This window comes from Sarcophilus harrisii, chromosome 2 (genome assembly GCF_902635505.1).
Source record: "Sarcophilus harrisii chromosome 2, mSarHar1.11, whole genome shotgun sequence".
Taxonomy (NCBI): Eukaryota; Metazoa; Chordata; class Mammalia; order Dasyuromorphia; family Dasyuridae; genus Sarcophilus; species Sarcophilus harrisii.
Genome location: NC_045427.1, coordinates 184,058,086 through 184,078,353, shown reverse-complemented (window position 1 = coordinate 184,078,353; position 20,268 = coordinate 184,058,086). Strand labels below are relative to the sequence as shown.

The 20,268-nt window shown below is 33.3% G+C and overlaps 1 protein-coding gene across 1 annotated transcript in view; it reads left to right on the top strand.

Moving 5' to 3' along the window:
* Positions 1-1,400: 1,400 nt before the first annotated feature.
* MYT1L (myelin transcription factor 1 like) overlaps positions 1,401-20,268 on the top strand; it is a 660,434-nt gene continuing 641,566 nt past the window's right edge. The window contains exons 1-2 of the mRNA XM_031951169.1: positions 1,401-1,825; positions 17,283-17,455. The gene's annotated coding sequence lies outside the window, so the exon portion shown is untranslated. The remainder of the gene's footprint in view (positions 1,826-17,282; positions 17,456-20,268) is intronic.

Here is a 20,268-nt window from a genome sequence, read left to right as displayed (position 1 = left end):
TAATATTTCATTGTTATTGAGTTGAGAAGAGGGTGGAAAAGGACCCTATGAACATACCACTATATCCAGCAGTTCAAGTGTTACTTTGCTTGATATTTTTTCCTAAATGCCCAGGAACATAATTTGGAATTGATTATTAAGTTGTCAGATGAATCTAGTACTTTGCCCTAAGTTATACCTCTAAAGTTAAGTACCACCAGAAATGTTCCCAAGAAGAAAATAAAGTGGCAGTTTAGGAAAGGGAGAGTAATTCTATTTTGCTAAACTGATTTGCTTTGATTTATTTGAAGGATTTATGATATGTATTCACTTTTCAAAATAATATTTAAAAACATGGCTTCTACTAAATACTTTTTACCACATTGGGGGGGCGGGGAGTGTGGAGTATGGAAAAGTCTAATGGAGAAAATAATGAAGAAGGAAATAGAGTTAGACCAAGGGTTTAACATGAAAAATATGTTTTTCTTTAGGTCAAGATTAAGCCTAATGATTTGCTCAGTTTCTTAATCTTATTGTGTACTTTCTTGCTGTGTGTGTGTATGTGAGGGGGCAAAGGAGAGGATTAATAATCATTCTTTAGTCATAATAATTATGCAATAAATTCTAAGAATCCAGATATAAATAGTTTGAAAGTATCATAATGTCTCTAAAACATGTATACACTGTTTTATGTATAATGGAAATTAAATGTTTTAAAAAGGATCATTTCTAAAGATAAAAATACTTATTTAGCCAAACATAACATAATGGAAATCCCTCACTCAACAGTATTAATTTCTAGATTTTTTGAAGTAATTTGATCTATGTTTTGGGGGGTTTTTAATTATTTTAAAAACAACTCCCAACATTCTAAAAATCATTTTGGTGTCAAATAATTTTCCTTGTGAGGAAAAAAAGTTTATTATTGATGTATTATTTATGTCTGTTCTTATATCTATTTTTTTTGTTGTATCTCTGTCTCTAATTCCTCAGATTCTCTGTGTATGTATCTCCCTCTTTCTGTTTCACACCTGCATTGTTCAGGCACACACAATGTTTTTTTTTTTCTATGCATCTTTCCAGTATTCAACTGTTTGTGGCTTTAATATCATAATGAGTCTTTAGGGTATCAGCAGAAGTAATCAGAGATGTAAGAAACAATTTTAAACCAGGTATTGTAAAAGCAGAAGAAAAAAAATAGAGTTCCTTGTTTACTACTTAAAGACATATTTTAAACATAGCTGGACTAGGTTGCATTTGCTAAGAAATTTGTACAATGTTTCTGCATTTTAATCCTTCTCAGCATAGTGATTATCAGAAAAGTTAAAAGTATAGTGGAGAGTATTTTATTCTGAGTTGGTAGGTTTTGTCTAAAATATTTTATAGGAGCTTTTCTTTCAGACTGCAGTGATTTCTGGCAGTGCTATATGGGAAGGGAATTGTAACCTCTGTAGTAACCAGTATGTCTGGTCTCAACACGTCAGGCAACAGGCTTGGTCTTTAGAGGGATTACCTTTGAGGGCTGGGATAAGGTGTTCTTGGTAACTTCCTACTTCTCTGTCAGCTCTCACTGCCTCACCAAGGAAACAGGAGTCAGCATTGTCTCCCATGGAAAACCTGCAGTGTTTTATCAAGAGTGGTGGTACTTGCTGAAAGCATCACTGTAGACAGAAAGCTAAAAGAGTGAAGGTACTAAGAGGTGCTGGGATAACTAGAATGGGGATAAATAGGAAATACAATAAAGGAATGTGAGATTCTCTTCATGTCAGAAAAAATCCTGCATGTCTGGAGAAACTGCCTGTTAAAGAGGGTTTTGCTTGATGGCTTACAACTGCACTCCAAAAAGGTACACTCTTTTCATTTTTTTTTATTAATGTTAGATAAGATTTGCTCAGCCATTAGACATGCATTTTGGGACTTATAATAGGATAAATGGTCTCTGATTTCTTTTTAGGTACTTTAATCAATAGTTTTTCTTGTTGTTGTTGTTTTGCTTATTATTTCCTCCTCCTCCTCCTTCCATGGGACCTTAAACTTGCTTAGATGTTTTCAATTCTTATCTGATTAAAAAATGTTAAATTGTTCATAAAATCTCATGTTTTAGGACAGAAATGTAACAACAAAGCCTTTCAAAAAAAGTCCAATGAGATTTCAGTATCACAGCTTTGTAATGTGCCTGAGATGTCTGTCTGCATGCTGCTTGGAGTTGTTGCTAAACAAGAGTCGGGATGTATTAAAGGCTAGTTACAGTGGGGGAGGGGTGGGGAGGTGCTACCATAGCCTTTATGATTTAATGTAGCCTTTCATAATGGTGAGCGTTATAATAGAGAGATTTACCCCCCCCCCCAAAAAAAAAAGAGTAGCATGGAAAGTGTGGTTGGTGAAAGCAAACATTTATTGCTCATCTTTTAAAAAAACGATTAAAATTAGCAAATTTTTTACTGGAAAAATCCTAATGGAAGTCATATATTATTATTTTTCTTTGTATTTTGAAGATCATATTTGGGCTTGGCTCTCTGAATAAAAGTTTTCCTGCTTCTTCTACAGGCTGATAGATAATGATTTTTAGCTATATAAGTCCTTTTTGTCTTTCTAGTTTCATTTCTTTTGTCTGAAAATATATTTTGAAAATATATAATGAAGCAGACTAGAGTGAAGTAGGCAACCTGAAAGAGGCTTGAAGAATCAGTTAGAGTTAACTCTTTAGGAGCTATTCTTTCATTATAAAAGAGAGGGTGGGTTTTTTTTTGCCTCATATTTTTTTTTAAAGGAAAGGATTTTAAAATATTTTATGTACTGCTGATTTGTGCAAAGTTTCTTTTGCTACAGCATGATTTTACCATCGCATCATTGACAGAGGAAGTATTTTTAGATATATCACCTAGTCGGTAGCTGTTAACAGCCTGACTGTGGTATTTACAGTTCCCATCTATTACATTAAATACAGCACTGCACATGATACACATTCTGCTCTAGAGATTTAGGGGCCTGTGGGTACAATGTAAGAAGCATACAGCATACATCCCCAATCTTGTCCGATTGTACTGCAAGACTAATAAACAGGAGGGTTAGAAATTATTGGTTTAATCCAAAGCTAGAGCTTGAAAAATACCTAGCTCAGCGATGAAGTTCTCCCACACATTAGGATTTTGGGAAATGGATATATTTTGTACTGCTTAAAGGATGCAGACTGAGACAGGGTAAGTCAGCAATATGCTACTGATGTGATTCTGCTGCAGTAATGTGGTCTCTGAGGGAAGTTGTGCTCGATGCACACAACCCAGCCAGGCTTTCTGTAGCCCATCGCCTGTCTGTCTGCTGCTTTTACATGGAGGTTGCACTGTAGCCATCAGCCAGAGTGCGGCACGCATGCCCATCTTTTCTGTCGTTTAGTGGTGTCAACTTATTAATTTCCATCTTCAACTACAGGCCCGTTAGTTTCCTGTCTAAAAGCATTATTACTTTTGTCCATGTGGCAAAATAATTAGCATACAGATGAGAAGTGATCCTGTGCCTGAGCTCCGATAGAAGGAGAAGATGTGCAGTGAAAAGTTGATTGGATGAATGGAGAACAAATGGTGGGCGTTCAAAAGCGTTAGAAGAGTTTTGTAGTCATGGAGCAGGTTTGTGAATTTCCTGGGCGAATCTCTTAAGATGGAAGGAAGGCAGGCAGGAAGGCAGGGGTTTCTGGGGTTGAAATGATTGCCTGTCAGACTGTGGCCTAGTTGAAGGTGCAAAATTGGACTCCACGCGGGGATAATTCATTTGGACTACTTTTGTTTTGCAATTCTTCAGCTTTCTATTTGATATCCCCTTAAGGTAAATATGTTATGTTTGCCCTGTTGTTTTCAGAATAGTTTGCTCCTCCTTATAAAGTAGAACAAAGTTCAACTCTTTTTGGTCAGTAACAAAAGCATAGCTGTTTGCTGCAGGTTTGGGTTTAGCGGCTCTGAACATCTTCCTGGGCATATGTCTGAAGTGGAGGTTAACTGTTTAGTGATGATTATTTTCAGAAATTTTCAGCAGCCTTTATAAAATGTGTTTTATTAATATTTGCTAGAACAGCATTATTCAAACTAGTAAAACTAATGAATTTTGTTTCTGTGACAACCCAGAAGCCAATAGTTTAGGTTGGTATATATGTACATGTCTATGTATGTATGTAGGTATGTATGTACATGTATTGTGTATGTATGTATGTATGTGTATTTTTTCCTGGCTGAAGGATGTTTTTTGGGTTGTTGGGGATTTTTTTTTTGCTAGTTTTACTAGTCAATTGGCTGCTGGTGATCAAAAACAAACCAAAGTTTCTATTGATCTTTATAATCTGTAGATTGGAAATAAAATTTGCATGAACTAACTCTGTTGTGCTAACTTATTTGTAGAATAACAATACATCTCCCTTTTTGTATTTAACAGTTCTGTAGACTCAGTTTGAGAATGCTAGGAAAGGTTGATGGAATCCTAAATTTCTATTGTCATTCAATGACATAGATTTCTTATATAATTCTGTTGATGTATGCATTGCAACATGGATGTTTTAATATTTAGTTGGAGATACTTCCATGTCTGAGACATCATTTGTGAACAATTTTATCCTGTTTTAATGATTCTTAATCTCCTTTAAAAAACTGAGATTTTGATTTCAACTGACCTAATTTTATAACTGCTGTTAAGGTTGAGACTAAGTAGAAATTATTATTCTTTAAATGTCTTTTCATAGTTTTCTGACTGTTTCAGATCTGGTAGGTGATTTGCTTTAATTCTTGAGAAGAAGATGAGAAATAGTAGTTAAGAGTTGCTTGACTTTATTTTTTAATGGTTTGGGGAATAATAGCAAATATTTAATAAAAATATAACTTTTGGGGGGAAGAATTTCTTTTTTTTCAGTTTTATAAATTCAGCACAAAAAAGGCAAATCACAAACACATTTTTTAAAAAGTCTGCAATACAAGATTGAGCTATTAACCCTTTGGTTGATAAAATGTTCATACTTTTATTATTATTGTTATTATTATTTTACCATTTTCCATGTTTTTCCAGTTTCTGAATACTATCATTGAACTCGTTTGCATAATGGGTGAGTTTTCTACCTCTCATATTTGTTCTTATATATTTATGTTAAAAACCTATGCATTTCTTTTTAATTTCCAAATTTTTTGATCAACATGAAAGGAAATATATTTGAGCATTTATAATTTTCTCCCCAAAGAAGTGGAGTACCCTATAAAAAGCATATTATATTCTCCTAAAAGCTCTGAAGTAAAGAAAAGTATCTTATCTTGTGTGTGTCTTGCATTGTTCCACTTGTTCTCCATTAATTTTACCAAATGAATGGTTTAAAGACTATGATTAAGTTTTCTGATAGTTTTCAACTTTTTTGAGGCTAACATTTTTATTATTTGACTCAAGCTATAAGCACCCACTTATTAGCAGAAGGCGAATACTTAAGAGCTACCTATCCATAAAGCTTTCTTTGTGTTTGGCTGCTTTACAGAGGTATAGTCAGACCTTTTTAAAGGGGCCAGAATTATGTCAGATTAGTTTCCAGTTGATAGACTTACTTTATACCACTATCTGTCACAGTAGTTTTCAAGTACTGGAGTTGAGCTATGTTTGCATTCAAAGACAATTAAGCCTTTCAGAGCTAAAAATATGACAATGTGTGTTTTACTCGCTTAATGCAAGATGGGTTTGATCTCAGACATTTTCCTGCACCAATTCTGAGGCTGCATATCAAGTTTGCAATGAAAAACTTTTCTTTCTGCATACATTTTAAGACAACCTAGAAGATTGTTTGTTTAAAATCAGTAACAAAGATTGTGTAATTCTTGGGATTAATGGGAAGAAATATACTGAAGGTTCTATATTTTATATTCTTGATATTATTACTCCAATTTGGGTAAAAATCTGCCACTTTTGTGATGTTTATGTTGCTAGAACAAGAATTATATGTAATTTTTTCTACAAATTGTCATTTGACATTACTTTAATCAAAATTGTATTCTCTCACATATTTTTCACTGATGGGGAGCTGTAATTAGTCTCTTGGAAGCTTGTTCTAAGGCTTTGTTTTTCAAGGTGCAAGTGAAGTGTTCACAGCAACTGTGCTGCTTCTGAGTCACCAAGTAAATGTGTAAACTAGGTACAGCAGCTTTAAGTGTATTTACAAACTCACATTACTAGAGTTCAAAGACATTCTGTGACTTGATGACTTACCAAAAATTCAACTATTCAAGCAAGAATCTTAATTTTTTCTTTAAGTTAATTGTTTGCTAAATTTAGAGTTTTTGCTTGAAAGACTTTTAGTTCTGGCACTTCTCTAAATCAAGCATCCCCTGAACTAAAATTTTTATTTTGAGGGATGGAAGTCCCTTTTAATAAATTAAAATAGATTTTCATTATAGAAGTTTTTTTTCTCAAGAACTGTTTTGACCAGAACTATCATGGTACTATCTCACCCTTAGTATCAGAGCAGCAGGTTTTAATGATGCTTAAGGGGAAAGGGAGGACTGAAAAGTCAGGTTTCCTTATCCATTCCAGTGGTTCACACATCATTGGGCCACAAAAGCACAAAGACACCCCTTATAGATTGGTTTTCAATTGTACCATATCTCAGATTCATTGTGCCATGTACTGTCTCTCTCTGGTACAACCGAACAGAAGCTGCAGACACTGAGCTAAGTATTGTCGCCATGAAACAATGCTAGCTCACCAGCTTGGTTGTGGGAATAATCAAGGCTGGAGGGCACCCCATAGAGAGCCATCAAATCAGGTCTGCTGTGGAAGTGTCTGGTAGATTGTGAACATTCAGGAATCAATGTTGCATCTGCTAGGAGACCCTTTGGCTCATTGAAACTCCTACCCGCCTAACGCATCTGGGCAAGGGGTTCTCAGAAGCCAGTTTCCTTCAGGATAAATTTAATATGTCTTGAGGGCTAGGCATAAGAAAATTGATTCAAGCTCTGCACTAGCAAAACTCATAAACATCTGTAAGATCACAGCTTTTCAACAACCCCGGCATTGGGGGCTATAATTTTGTGAAATATTCTAAGCCTACTCTTCTCATACCTCATGCCAGCATGGCATTTTTTAATTAGGAAGTTGATTAAAAAGGGCACAGTATACCATGAATGTATGTTCATTTGGCAACCATCCAGCTGTTCATTGTCTGGGTCCATGGAAAGTGCTGCTCATCACTAGTTGCAGGAGAAAGAGGAAAAATCAGTGTGTTGCCTGAGAGATGGGCTTGGAAAAATCACCCTTATATCTAATGTCAAGTTGATCTTTAGATGGTGAGTATGTAGATGAACCCATTCAACTTTAGAAATGAAATTCACATTCATTTGAAGATTACTTATTAATATATAGTCATTTGACTATTCAAACTAAAAAATACTTTGGACCTGCTTTGCTGAGAATGATATAAAGGCCAAAAAGACCATTCATATGCCTCTGAGATCAAGCTTGCTGCTTGTAGTCCACTTCCATTATATCTCATAGAAATGGAGAAAGTGACAATGTTCGTTCTGACAAATAGTCTTAATTGTTTACTTTATAAGTGACTATTATTGTTTCATGTTTTTCTTTCCTAGGGAAATCCTTCTCTCCACTAGCTGTGAGTAAGAACTTGGACTATATTATCAGAGGAATAAAATTTTATGCCTAATTGTAGTGTTCCTCTGGCTAATGTGGTGTGAATAAGTACCATGTTATAGCATTTAACCCTGTCCATCCTTCTCATTGCATGAGCACTTGTTCCATCCCAAGTAGGATAAAGAAAATAAAGTAATATAGCCAACATTCAGTTTTGATAAAAAAAAAAAATGAGAATGATCTCACTTGTACAGAGGGCAGATGTTCTGGGAATTCCTTTTAACTCTAGGGAGTGAGAAAAGGATTAAGAATCAAGGGAATACCTCCCTGCCCCAAAAGGCATACTTCAATATTGATAGCACTTTTCTCTTTTGTTCTTTTTCTCCATCTTATATGACCTTTTTTAGAAATTAATGAAGTTTGTATTTTAGTAATATTTAACATAAAGTGATAGAATCAATAAATCTTCTTAAGTTCAAAGCCCATATCACTCTCAACTATCCTTTTCTAATGGAAGGAGTCAGACAACAAAGTTGGGACTGGAAACTATATTTATAAACAATACCTCCTCCTCTCTTTTCTCTTTTTCTCTCCCTCTTTTGTTATCTTTATGTCTGCATGTGTGTTTATATGTAATATATATATATATGTATATATATATAATCCATATTTCAAAACTATATTTTTAAACTGTTCTTTTGAAGATTCTGGATTCTAGATAGTTTAATCCTGGTTACTGTGTGTGTGTCTGTGTGTGTGTGCGTGTGTTTGTGTAATGCTGCTGCCACAGCAGAGGAAGAGTCACAGGAAAATGAACCAATTTGAAAATGATGAGGTAGAGTCACTGCAAGTAATTACAAACTCATGGAGGACTAGGTCTAAGCAGGGTTATTAGAACACTGCTTTTATAGGACAATATTAGAAAAAACTTTCCATTGTTTAGTCACAGACTTACTGATTGGCTAAGGACTATTTAGAGACAAGAAGACAGGCGAAGAGGAGCCTGGCTCACATTCACTCCTCTCTCGTCTCTGACACAATCAGCACAACCAGGATGCAGACAGTCAAAAGGGGCAGGAGTATTGGTCCTGTAACTGCTCACCATTGGTAGAAGGATACCTAAAAAGGAGGGGTAATGAGGGGGATTCCAATTAGAAAGCTGCCATGCATTTCAAACCATTCAGATGAGTACATGCCACATTTACATAGTCAGAGCAGATTGAGCATACCTGCCAGTTCTAGAATTAAGAAGCCTGAGATTAAAACCAGAGGGAGAGAAATTTGGCTAGAATTAATATTCTCTATTTTAACTTGTTAGAAAATTGAGTAGATGATTCTGTGTGCTTTTTGCACAAACATTAGAAAGTCAGGTCACTGCTGAAAGAAAAAAAAAACAGAAATTTGTGCGTGGGGGGCCAAGACTTTGGGTAAGAAAAATAGTTGATACAATAGGTTCTTGTCATTGCAGGAAACAGCTTTGCATAACTAGGATAATACATTTAGAGGTAAAAAGAAGCCTTGGGACCCATATAGCTTGGCATTTTTGCAAAAGATAAATGTAATACTTTATGAAACTAAGTGATTGTTTGTGATGGCACAGCTAGCAAGTTTGAATTGGGAACCGAACCTAGTCCATCTCACTCCAAATCTATCTGCCTTTACATTCTATTAATTTGCTGAATTAGAAAAAAAATGACACATCATATAATGATGCTTTATTGGCCTTCTGTTAAGATGATCAAAGCTTGGTTGTGAACTGATACACAATTCATTGACATAACATTCTAAAAATTCTAGAGGCTACTTATTCAACTGAGTTCTTCATGACCCTGCCCATAAAACATAGAAGCAATTTCATTACCTCAACATGTCAGTCTGATATGCTGTTACCATGATTTTGTTAGCTCACAAACAACCCTTCTCCCTGATGGATCCACACCTGTAGTTCCAGCCAAGAAGTGTTGTGATCTTTTCTCCAGGGACAGGTTAATGCACCTGTTTACAAATGGGTTGAGCCACCTGTTCTTCTAGTTTTAAAGGTAATGATCAAAACAGTTCCAGATCAAAGGGGCTTGAAATATCTGTGTGAATGTCAAATTTTTGCATTTAAAAGAATGATTTTTCCTTAATCCTAAAAAACATAATGTATTAACATTACATTTCTTCTTTATTTGTTGGTATTCCTCCGCTCTAAGAAGACTCACAATGTATCTAAAATACAGTCTTAAAAAATTACCTAATATACTAAGAGACTAAATGACTTGTTCAGGGTCACATAGCCAGTACACATGTAAAGCAGAACCTGAACGCATCTCCTGACTTATAGGTTAATTCATTATGTGTCCTATACTCTGTTGCCTTTTGTTATGTAGTCAGAAAATATTAAAGATTAAATAACTATTCTAAGTGACATAGGTTAGATTATGAAAGTTGAAAGCTGCAACTATACTGAAAAATAGTAATATAATTTACTATAAGCTTTTACAATGGGTATTTCAATTAAAAAGAAAACTAAAATGCTCAGAACATCAATCAGTAAAGATATTAGTGCCTCATATATATAGTTATTTATTTATATAATTATTTTTAAGTTACAAAACACTTTTCTCACAACAACGCTGTGAGGTAAGTAGTATAAGTATCATTTTATCTATTCCACAAATGAGAAAACTGAGGCATAGACCTTCCTTCACTCACAAATTTAATGACTAGTTCTTCTTTCAGAACTATCATTGCCCAAGTGTTCCAGTACATATGCAAGCATTCTCTTTTGTTCCTTATCCTTTCCCCTCTGAAAAGGAAAATAATATAATTTTCACTGACTAGTTCAGGTATTATTTCATTATATTTGTGCTGTAAACATTTCTAAATAACTCAAAAATCTTGGTCAGAAGAAGGGAAGTAGAAACCTCTTAGAATCTTGATGTTTCTAGTAGCACATATTCATGGAATACAAGAACTATATATCTGTCTTTGCTACCTAATTTCATTACCTGTTAACTACTAAGATCTCTTCTAAGATAAAAGTTCTGGCCACCTTTTTAGCATAACACCCATTCATTTCCTTTTCTTCATTTATGCATGCAAACATTCTGAAAAAAAAATTCCCTGTGCTCTTAAATATTCATTTCAAGTCAGAGATATTTGAAGGGGTAGTGTGAAAAGGGCATTGTGTTCATAATCAAGAGATATAAATTTGAATTCTTCCTGGGTTACTTACTGACTGAGTGATATTAAGAAAGTCACTTAGCTTCTCTGACCTTTGTTTGATAAATTAGAAGATTGGATTAGAGTTGAGGCTTGAAAAAGGTCCTGCCACACCTACACCCTATTATCTTATGAGAAATTGTCCTGTTAAAGAGCAAAACTCCAAATGAAAATTTTAGATCTGTGACTCATTCAATTATAAGTAGACCCCTATCAAAAGTGAGGTGCCTAAGAATATTGTTATATTTAAGTTTTTGGTTTGGTTGGCACAGTGTTAATGTTAGTTGTTTAATAGAGACAGGAAGAATTTCATAGCAGCATTGCTTTCAATGATCAGTCAGTTCAGCTTTTGTTTGAGAGATTTTCAGAGAAATTTCCTACCATTGATTCCAAGAATGAGAAAGAGAGGTGTTCAGAGCCACTAAGGGCGATGGATATTCTTCAAAATAAAAGAAATGCTCAAACCTATGTTCACTACTTTATCAATCCTCCTCTCCTCTGTCATTCTGAGGCATTCTGATTGGATTCCTTATAACTAAGAAGCAGATTGTTTGGGCTGGAATTAAATGGGGGCAGGTGGTACCACCTGCTGTAAATTCTTCAGCTCTTATTAGCGTCCACATCCATGCCTGTTAGTTGTTGTTTCAATTGTGGGAAGAGACACAGAGGCCTAGCATCATGAAATTATAAGATATTAGGAATATGAGATCATTCCCAACTCAGATAGAAGTAGTTTACTTAAAATCATACAGCAAATAAATAGTAGAACTAGGAAAGAATTCAAATCTATAGATTCCACATCCACAAGTCTTTTCACTGTACCATCCTGCCTTGAGTTAGACTTTGGTTCTTGAAAAATGTATGTGGTGTTTTCAATTTTTTTTAAAAAAAATTGCAACATGTGGCTATTAGTATTGCCTGAGATTAGGAAATTGGTAAGAAGTAATGATCCAATTGTCTGAAGGAGTAGTATCAAACTTAAACAGGGCTAACTAACTCATACATAATGGTCTTGGTGAGTCATATTGACTTAGAAAAACATATATGTGAACATTATCTATGTTGCATTGTATTTTTGTTTACTTGGTTAAATATTTTCCAATTACCTTTTAATCTTCTTTCTTCCTTGTTATGAGTTTACCATATCTGGATTGTAAAGGAAGTGGATATCTTAAATAATTCTGAGAATATATTCCTTTCTAATTATTTCATTGATTCTGTGGTTTAAATGTTACTATAAATGTAAGTTATAAAACTTAAAATACTTAAAAGGTAATTTTTAGAAATCTAGTTCATAGAATCAAAAATCTAGAAGTAAAAGAACAGAAATCATCTATTCCAACATCTTCCTTTAGAGATAAGGAAAATAAGGAATAGGAAGAGTGAGTGAACTTTATTTCAAGTAGTGATCATATAAATGATAAGCAACAAAAGTAGAATTTGAATTCATGTTTTCTGACTCTAGACTTCATTCTTTTTCTATTGTGTCACATTGCTTCCCTTTGTTCTATCCTCATTCTTGCCTTACTGACACAGACTATTAGAATAGGTAAACCAGTGTAACAGTGGAAAACATAGCATTTGGAATTAGTAAATGTGGATTTTCATCCTGCCTCAGATAATTATCAGCCATAAAGTTATGGACAAGTTGTTTAATTTCTCAGACCCATTTTTCTTTATTTGTAAAATAGGGATAATCATGTGATATTTTTACTGTCTCCATAACAGCATTGTAAAAAAAAAAAATGACTTATGAATCCTAAAGTCCTATATAGATGAGACACTATTTACATGCATCCTGGATTAGAATTAGAAAGAAAAAAAAAAAAACACGAAAGAATTCAGAATTGCAACTAGGCTGAGATTTGAAAATTTCCCTTAGGGGCTCATTTAGTTCAGACTCTTCATTTTCCAGATGAAGAAACTGAGGCCGAGAATAAGAATGGAAATTCTCTAAGGTAAAACTGTTAACAAGTGTCCTGGTCAGGATTAGAATCCAGATCTTCAGATTCCAAAACCAATATTCTTCTCATTGCACCAAAGAGCATTGTGAGAAAGTAGAATTTTGTTCAATAACTTTACAGTGTCATAGGAAGCAAGATCTGAATTCTACTCCTGTTTCCATCCATTGATATGTTTGTTCTTTGCCCGTTATTTGCTTTTCAGGACAGGAAAAACAATTGACTTTGAGCTTTCTAACACCAAACTCGGAGTAGGTTAGCTTCCATTGTTTGATAGTTATTCTTACATTTATTGGAACCAGCACAGAAGCATTAAAAGGAACAGGGTTGTCAATTTAATCTAATTCTCAACTTGCCCAGCCCTTGGGGAAAAAAAAAAGTTATTAAGGAATCTGAGTGGAATTTAACATGTAGATAAAATAGAACTTCCATCTAAATCATTTTTACTTTGAGACTATGATTTTTATTTTTTGTCAGAGAAGTGTTTCATGTAAACAGTAAATATAATTGGAGGGATATGTAGTGAGATGGAAAGAGCCCTGGGTTTGACATCAGAACACCTAGATATGATTCTCACTCTAAACTTGTCCTTCTTCCCATTAAATCAGCAGTTCTCAAACTTTTTGGTTTCAGAATCTCTCTATACTAAATTACAGAGGATTCTAAAGAGCTTTTATTCATGTGGGTTATATCTACCCATATTTGCCATACTAGAAATTTTAACTGAGCATTTAAAAAATTCATTTAAAATAATAATACGCCTATTTCATGTTAACATAAATACCATTTTATGAAAGATAACCATATTTTCCAAAACAAAAACAATTTAACAAGAATAGTGGCATTGTTTTTGCATATTTTTGCAAATCTCTTTAATGTTTGGCTTAATAGAAGACAGCTGGATTTTGATATCTGCTTCTACGTTCAATCTGTTGTGATAGATTATTTTCGTTGAAGAAAATACAACCACACACACACAAACCAACATATTTGGAAAAGAGAGTAGTTTTAATAGGCAAAAAATAACACTGTTATTTTAAAAAATTAGTTTTGACCTCTTAGACTCCCTGAAAGTGTCTCAGGGACTTCAGAAAGCTGTAGACCACATTTTAAGAACTGCCACACTCCATAATACTTCGTAAATAACTATTATGTTACTGTGGGAAAGTGATTTCTGTTCAATTACAGTTTGCTTACTTATAAAATGCTAGTAATAACACCGATATTAATGGATATATTGCACAGTATAAACCCAAAAACATATGATGCAATCATTATTGATAACAATAAGCAACAGTTGTTTTATATATCAATAACCTGTTTGTTTTTTTCAATGTAACTTCTTTCATGGATATAGATTACAATTTAGGTTATTTTTGTTGTTTAGTCATTTCGGTAGTATCTGATTTTCCATGATCCCATTTGGGGTTTTCTTAGGTAAGATATTAGAATGGTTTGCCATTTACTTTTCTAGATTCTTTTACAGTTGAGGAAACTGAGGCAAACAGGGTGAACTGATCTGCCAGGGTTCACAAAGCTAGTAAGAGTGTAAGGCCAGATTTTAACTCAGGACGATTAGTCTTCTGATCCCAGGTTCAGAGTACTATCCATTGTGCCAGCTAGCTGTCTACAATATAATGTTCTCCTATATAATGTTGTTATATATTATAAAATATAATTAATCATAATATTATTGCTGCAATTACTCCTCCTATTACTACTGATGATGAAGAGGAAAAGAATGATATTGTTGATTATGATGATTATTAGCCTTGATTTAAAAAAAAAAAAAAAAAAAAGAACATTGGCAGCTAGATGGATCAGTGGACAAAGTCAGGAAGATATATTTTCCTGAGTTCGAATCTATCTTAATACACCTACTAGCTGTATGGCCCTGGGTAATTCACCTTATCTTGTTTGCTTTAATTCTTCATCATCTCTTAAATGAGCTAGAGAAGGAAATGGCAAATCATTCTAATATCTTTGCCAAGAAAACCCCAAATGGAATCATAAAAAGTTGGACATGACTGAAAAACAACAACAACAAGGATAGCACAAAGGATTTCTTCTGGAGAGATTTTATTAGTTGCATTTTTCTGATAAAAAAGTTCTAATGATGATTTTTATGATGATGATCTAGTACTATATGACTTTGTAATGTACTATGATAAAAAATTAAATGTTGCTGATTTCAATGATGAGTTGATAGTTAAGAATATTCCTATTTTAATTTTTACTGTGAGTTCATTCAAATAATTTTCATACATATAATCATCTCCTTTAGTCTCAAAATATTCCTGAACAGAAATCACAGGATCATGAATTAAGGAATTTAAATTTTAAAGGAATTGGATCTTAGATGTTATCTAGTCCCAAATCTTCATTTTTCAGATTGGGAAACTGAAATCCAGACAGATTTAGTCATTTTTCCTATGTCATACTCACAGCAAGAAATAGCATGAAAATTTGAACCCAAGTTCTGGAAACACTAGTTCTCTTTTCCATTGCCTCATACTATTATCCCATTTGATGGATGGTTAAGTGTTTTACAAAGAAGGTAAGCAGGGGAACAATGTTGAAAACTTGACCCTCAAACCCCAGTCTCCCATCACTAGCTCCCATCTGTATTTATTTTCCAAGCTGTTTATTCTGGTAATAATACTCAATAAAGAAATTGTGGTGTCAGTTTCATGTCTTCAATATGATGAATTCTGTGCCTTGATTTGCCATAATAATTTGGCATAATACTAGTATATAAAAGAAAGAAAAAGATTGACCACAAATTAGAATAGCTAAAAAAAAACCTAAATTAGATAAAAAACTAAAATATACTAATTTAATGGAATATTATTATGCAATAGAAAATAATGGAATATTACTATGCAATATAAAGTCCTTCAAGCATGAGGAATTCAGAGAAACACTGGACAATGTAAATGATTTCATATAGGACCAAATAAGTAAAAAAAAACCCCAAGGACAATATATGTCTCTACAATAAGGCAAATGAAAAAAAAAATCATTAAAAGGAAGTTTCACTTTGAGTAAAAGAAATATAAATGAGGGTCCTGAATGAGAGATAATGGGCATAATAAAGCATATCTCATCCATTATGTCAAAAATTTAGGGGAATACTATGGTAGAATATTATGTAAATTTCAGACGGGGTTTTCCTATCAGATTTTTTTCCTAAACTATTTGTGTTCAGTCTGTAAGGGAATGGGTGGTGAATTATATAGACACAAGTTGGCTAGAAAATATATATTAAATAGGACATTGCCAACATGTGAATGGCTTATGATAGTATCTTCATGCTGGACCTGAAATAAAAAATTAAAAAAAAAAAAACAGATTCTGAACCCTGCCTCAAATACTTACTAACTATGAGACCTTAGGCAAATCATTAGACTTCTCTCAGCCTCAGTTTTTCCATTTACAAAATGGAGACAATAAGAACACCTACCTCTCACAGTGGTTGCGAGTATGAGTATCAAATGAGATAATCATTATACAGCACTTGGTACAGCACTTAGCACATAGTAAGCACTAAATAAATATTAGTTGTCATCATTATCATCATCACCATTATCATTGCTTCACAAAGTTAAGGATCAAACAAAATTATATATGTAAGGTACTTTATAACTTTAAAGTGTTAGGTAGATGCTAACTATATTATTATTATTATTATCATTGGATACTGCTAATATCCAATCAAGCAACAATCACTTATCACTATATGATAAGTGCTAAGCTTTGCAGTTGAGACTAGAAATATAAAGGCGATATACAATAAAATAATCTCTGAGTTGAAGCAACTTATATTTTATTAGGAAAAATAACATGCATGTTTATGTGTGTATGCATGCATACATACATACATACATATATATATATATTCAAAGGAAATACAAAACAATTATGTTTGATATCATTAGCAATTGCCAGGATCAGGAAAGGCTTTTTGTAGGAGATAATACTAGAACTGAAGGAAGAAAGCTAAGGATTCTCTTACATGAGCCATGTTTCTTTAACTATATGCCACCAGTAAAATGGGGGGAAAGAAAAGTGAGAATACTCAATATGGGGGAAATCATAGGGAAAAAAGAAATAGACAAATTAAGGAAAGAAAAATGCAGATAGTGAATTGAGTTGCAATTCTCTGATTTTTTAAAGTCTGAAGTTAATAGCTTTGGTTAATACTAGGGAGTACAAGGATGAGTTAAAGGGAAGGTCAAGTTACAGAATATTCCTTTTAAGAAGATCCATGGGTTCCTAAGTGACAAAAGAATGTATCCTATTATCTAGCAAATATAACTATTGAGTTATCTTATCAAAAGAGAACTTACCTGAAACTGTAATAAACCAAAGCAACAAAAAGTGAAAAAAAAAATACAGAAACCCTGTGTGTATATATTTGTATGTGTATGCCAGTGTATAATAGATAATGATTTGTTCTCTGGTTTATTAATTATTTGAATAATGACAATGGATTGAAATTAATCAAATCAGCAATTATTTATTTAATGTTTTGTGCAGGACACTGTGCTGTGTGCTTTGGTGAAGTAGAAGATATTGTACCTGTCCTCAAGAAATTTGCCATTTAGTTGAGGAGACAAGCATATTGTGTAGTGCATAGAGTGCTGGACTTGGAGTCAAGAATATCTGGGTTTCAGTCCTGATACCGAAACTTACTAGCTGTGTGACCTTGGGTAAGTCCACTTAATTATTCTGAATCTCAGTTTGTTCATTTTTTAAATAAGGAAATTGCACCTATATGGTTCCTTTCAGCTTTAAATTTGTGATCTGATGATCCTAAAATCTAAATATGTGAAAAGTTAATGACCAATAAGAAAATATGATTAGTAATCCAAAACAAATGCAAAACCATTCAATTTCAAGAACACTTCTTAAGCAACAATAAAATGCAATGCAGTGCAGGTGCTACTACCTAAAGATATGAAAATGAAATATTACATGAACTCTGAATTCAAGGAATTTATATTCTCATTATGAATATTTGGAATGCACATGTATGTGCACTATATAAGATAAAGTATGATTCAGACCAAAAAAAAATGCTCTAGACCAAAGACTGATAGATAATTTGAGAGATCATTATCAAATGGGATGATTAAGGGGGTTTTCAGAAAGAAAAGATTTTGCAAAAGAGGAAGAAAAGGATTACAAAAATAGAGATGAGGAGGAAACACATTTCAAGAAAGGAAATTGATGACTTACATAAATATATATATATACATATATATATATATATGTGTGTGTGTGTGTGATAGTGGCAGGAGAAAACCAGTTAAAAAATGTGAGTACCTGGTAGACTCTTTTTACTGAAATATGCATAAAATGCTCTTAAGTTCCTACATGAGAAACTTATAATATCTTCTGGATGTAAAGGAAGGTTTTGAGCAGAAGAGTGGTCTAATCAAAAATGTGATTTAGTTGCTTATGATAAGATTCAGGACTGAAACCCCAATTCAAAGAGAGTAGGAAGCTATGCGATTAACCAGACAGTCAATGGTTAATTGACAAATGAGTTCTACACAGTATAAGTATGATAGAAATTCAGAAGAGGGAGCTATTACATCAAACTGCAATGGTCAGAATAAGGTGTATAGAAAAACTTTATTTTGAACTGAATCTTGAAGGATGTTACAACTTAGGCAAGGTGCCCTGCATAATAGACCTTTTTTAAGCAAATTTTTTAATAGAATTAAATTGGTTGAAACATTTGGGGCAAAACCACCAAGATGGGACATTTCTGATTATAGAAGTAAGTTTACTAATCTTGTATAATATTAACCAAGTGCATATATGTAATATCTTTATGTTTTCCATTGTTCCTATCAATTAATCAATAAACAGCCACTTATTACATATTTCCTATGTGCCAGATAGTGTGACAATCTCTGGAAATATCAAGAAAGCTCTGGAAATACCAAGAAAGTGTGACAAGCTCTGGAAATGCCAAGTAGCTCATATTCAAATGAGAGAGAAAGTATGGAAATGGCTAGATACATTCAGAATACATGTAGTATAAATAAGAGATAATCAAAGAGGGAAGGTCATAAGATCTGGGGAGATTGGAGAAGGCCCTTTGCAGATTGTGATATCTGAGATAAGTCTTGAAGGAAACCTTAGCTGGAGGTAATGAAGGAGATATTTTAAAATTAGCAAAGAATTCTATATACCCTATCTCAGTCCTGTAAAATAGGTGTTACAGGTATTATGCCCATCTTGCCAATAAGAAAACTAAGGATCAAAGAGATTAAATTACTGTCCCGTGGTCAAAGAACTACTATCAGAACTGGATCCTGCACACAGTTCTTTCTTCTAAATCCATTACTTCATCCATTGTCATCTCTATGTCTTTATAAAATTTACACTATGGTATGGGGGAATAGGGATAAAGACACAAGCATAGCTAACCACAATACACAACATTTTGTGAGTTCCCTAGAGAAATACAAAGAAATGGTAGGTGAAGTTCATGGGAGAATAAAGCAGAATTAAGAAGATTAAAATGTTCTTGTATTCTTTGACTTGAGAATAACATACTAAGTTCTAAAGTAATTGGCAAAACACAAACTTGAAAGAAATAATGGGAACATATTCATCATTTTTTTTTTTTTGCTTTGTAAACACGAATAAGGATTTTTCATTCATTACATCAAGTTTTGCTTTAAGGATAATAAATTCAGAGTGAGTCATAAATATTAAATATGTGTGTGATAATGTTGAATGGTTTTTATTTTGCTAACAGAGTGAGACTTGGACCCCAACATTGTTTATGATGTTGTGTAATGATAATGAATCTGCTTAGTTCAGGAATAAAATGTTCAAATCAGTTGACTTTTGGAATTCTTAATATTTCCCTCTCTTGCTGTTAGTAATATCTTCTAAGATGAGTATTACAGAATAGATAGTCTATTTTAGCATAGAAAGAAAAATGACCACATTCATTTATTTCTGGCTCTTTCCCAAGTAGGCCATTTTATACAAGGACCTATTTTGATATCTGTACATGAAGGTAAGCATTACTAGGATAATAAATGCAACCTTCCAAATTGTTTTGAAAAAATAGATTTTTCTAATTTTTTCCTATCTTGTCGTCTTGAGATCAAATCAAAATTCTCTCTTATTCTTACACATACCAAAAGAACAAATTGGGTTTTGATAATTAAGTAAAATATTCTTAAGTAACTTTTTCAAACTTATTAATGTTTCGGATGCTTAGGTAATTTTCCTATCTTTCATCTTTGTGAAAAAATCATCAAGCTGGGAAATAGAAAAGGTAGTCAGGTATAACTGAGAACACACATTGTTTGAAATCCCTGAACTTAGGTTTGAGTTCTGGCTTTTTCCTCTCTTATACTTGAATGTTACTGAGCAAATCTCATAATCTCTCTGGGGTTCTCTTCTATATTTTCTCTCTTCTATGAAAAGAGAGGGATAGACTCTAAGAGAGGTCCTCTATCTCATTTTTATTCTAAGGAAATGACTTGTTTAA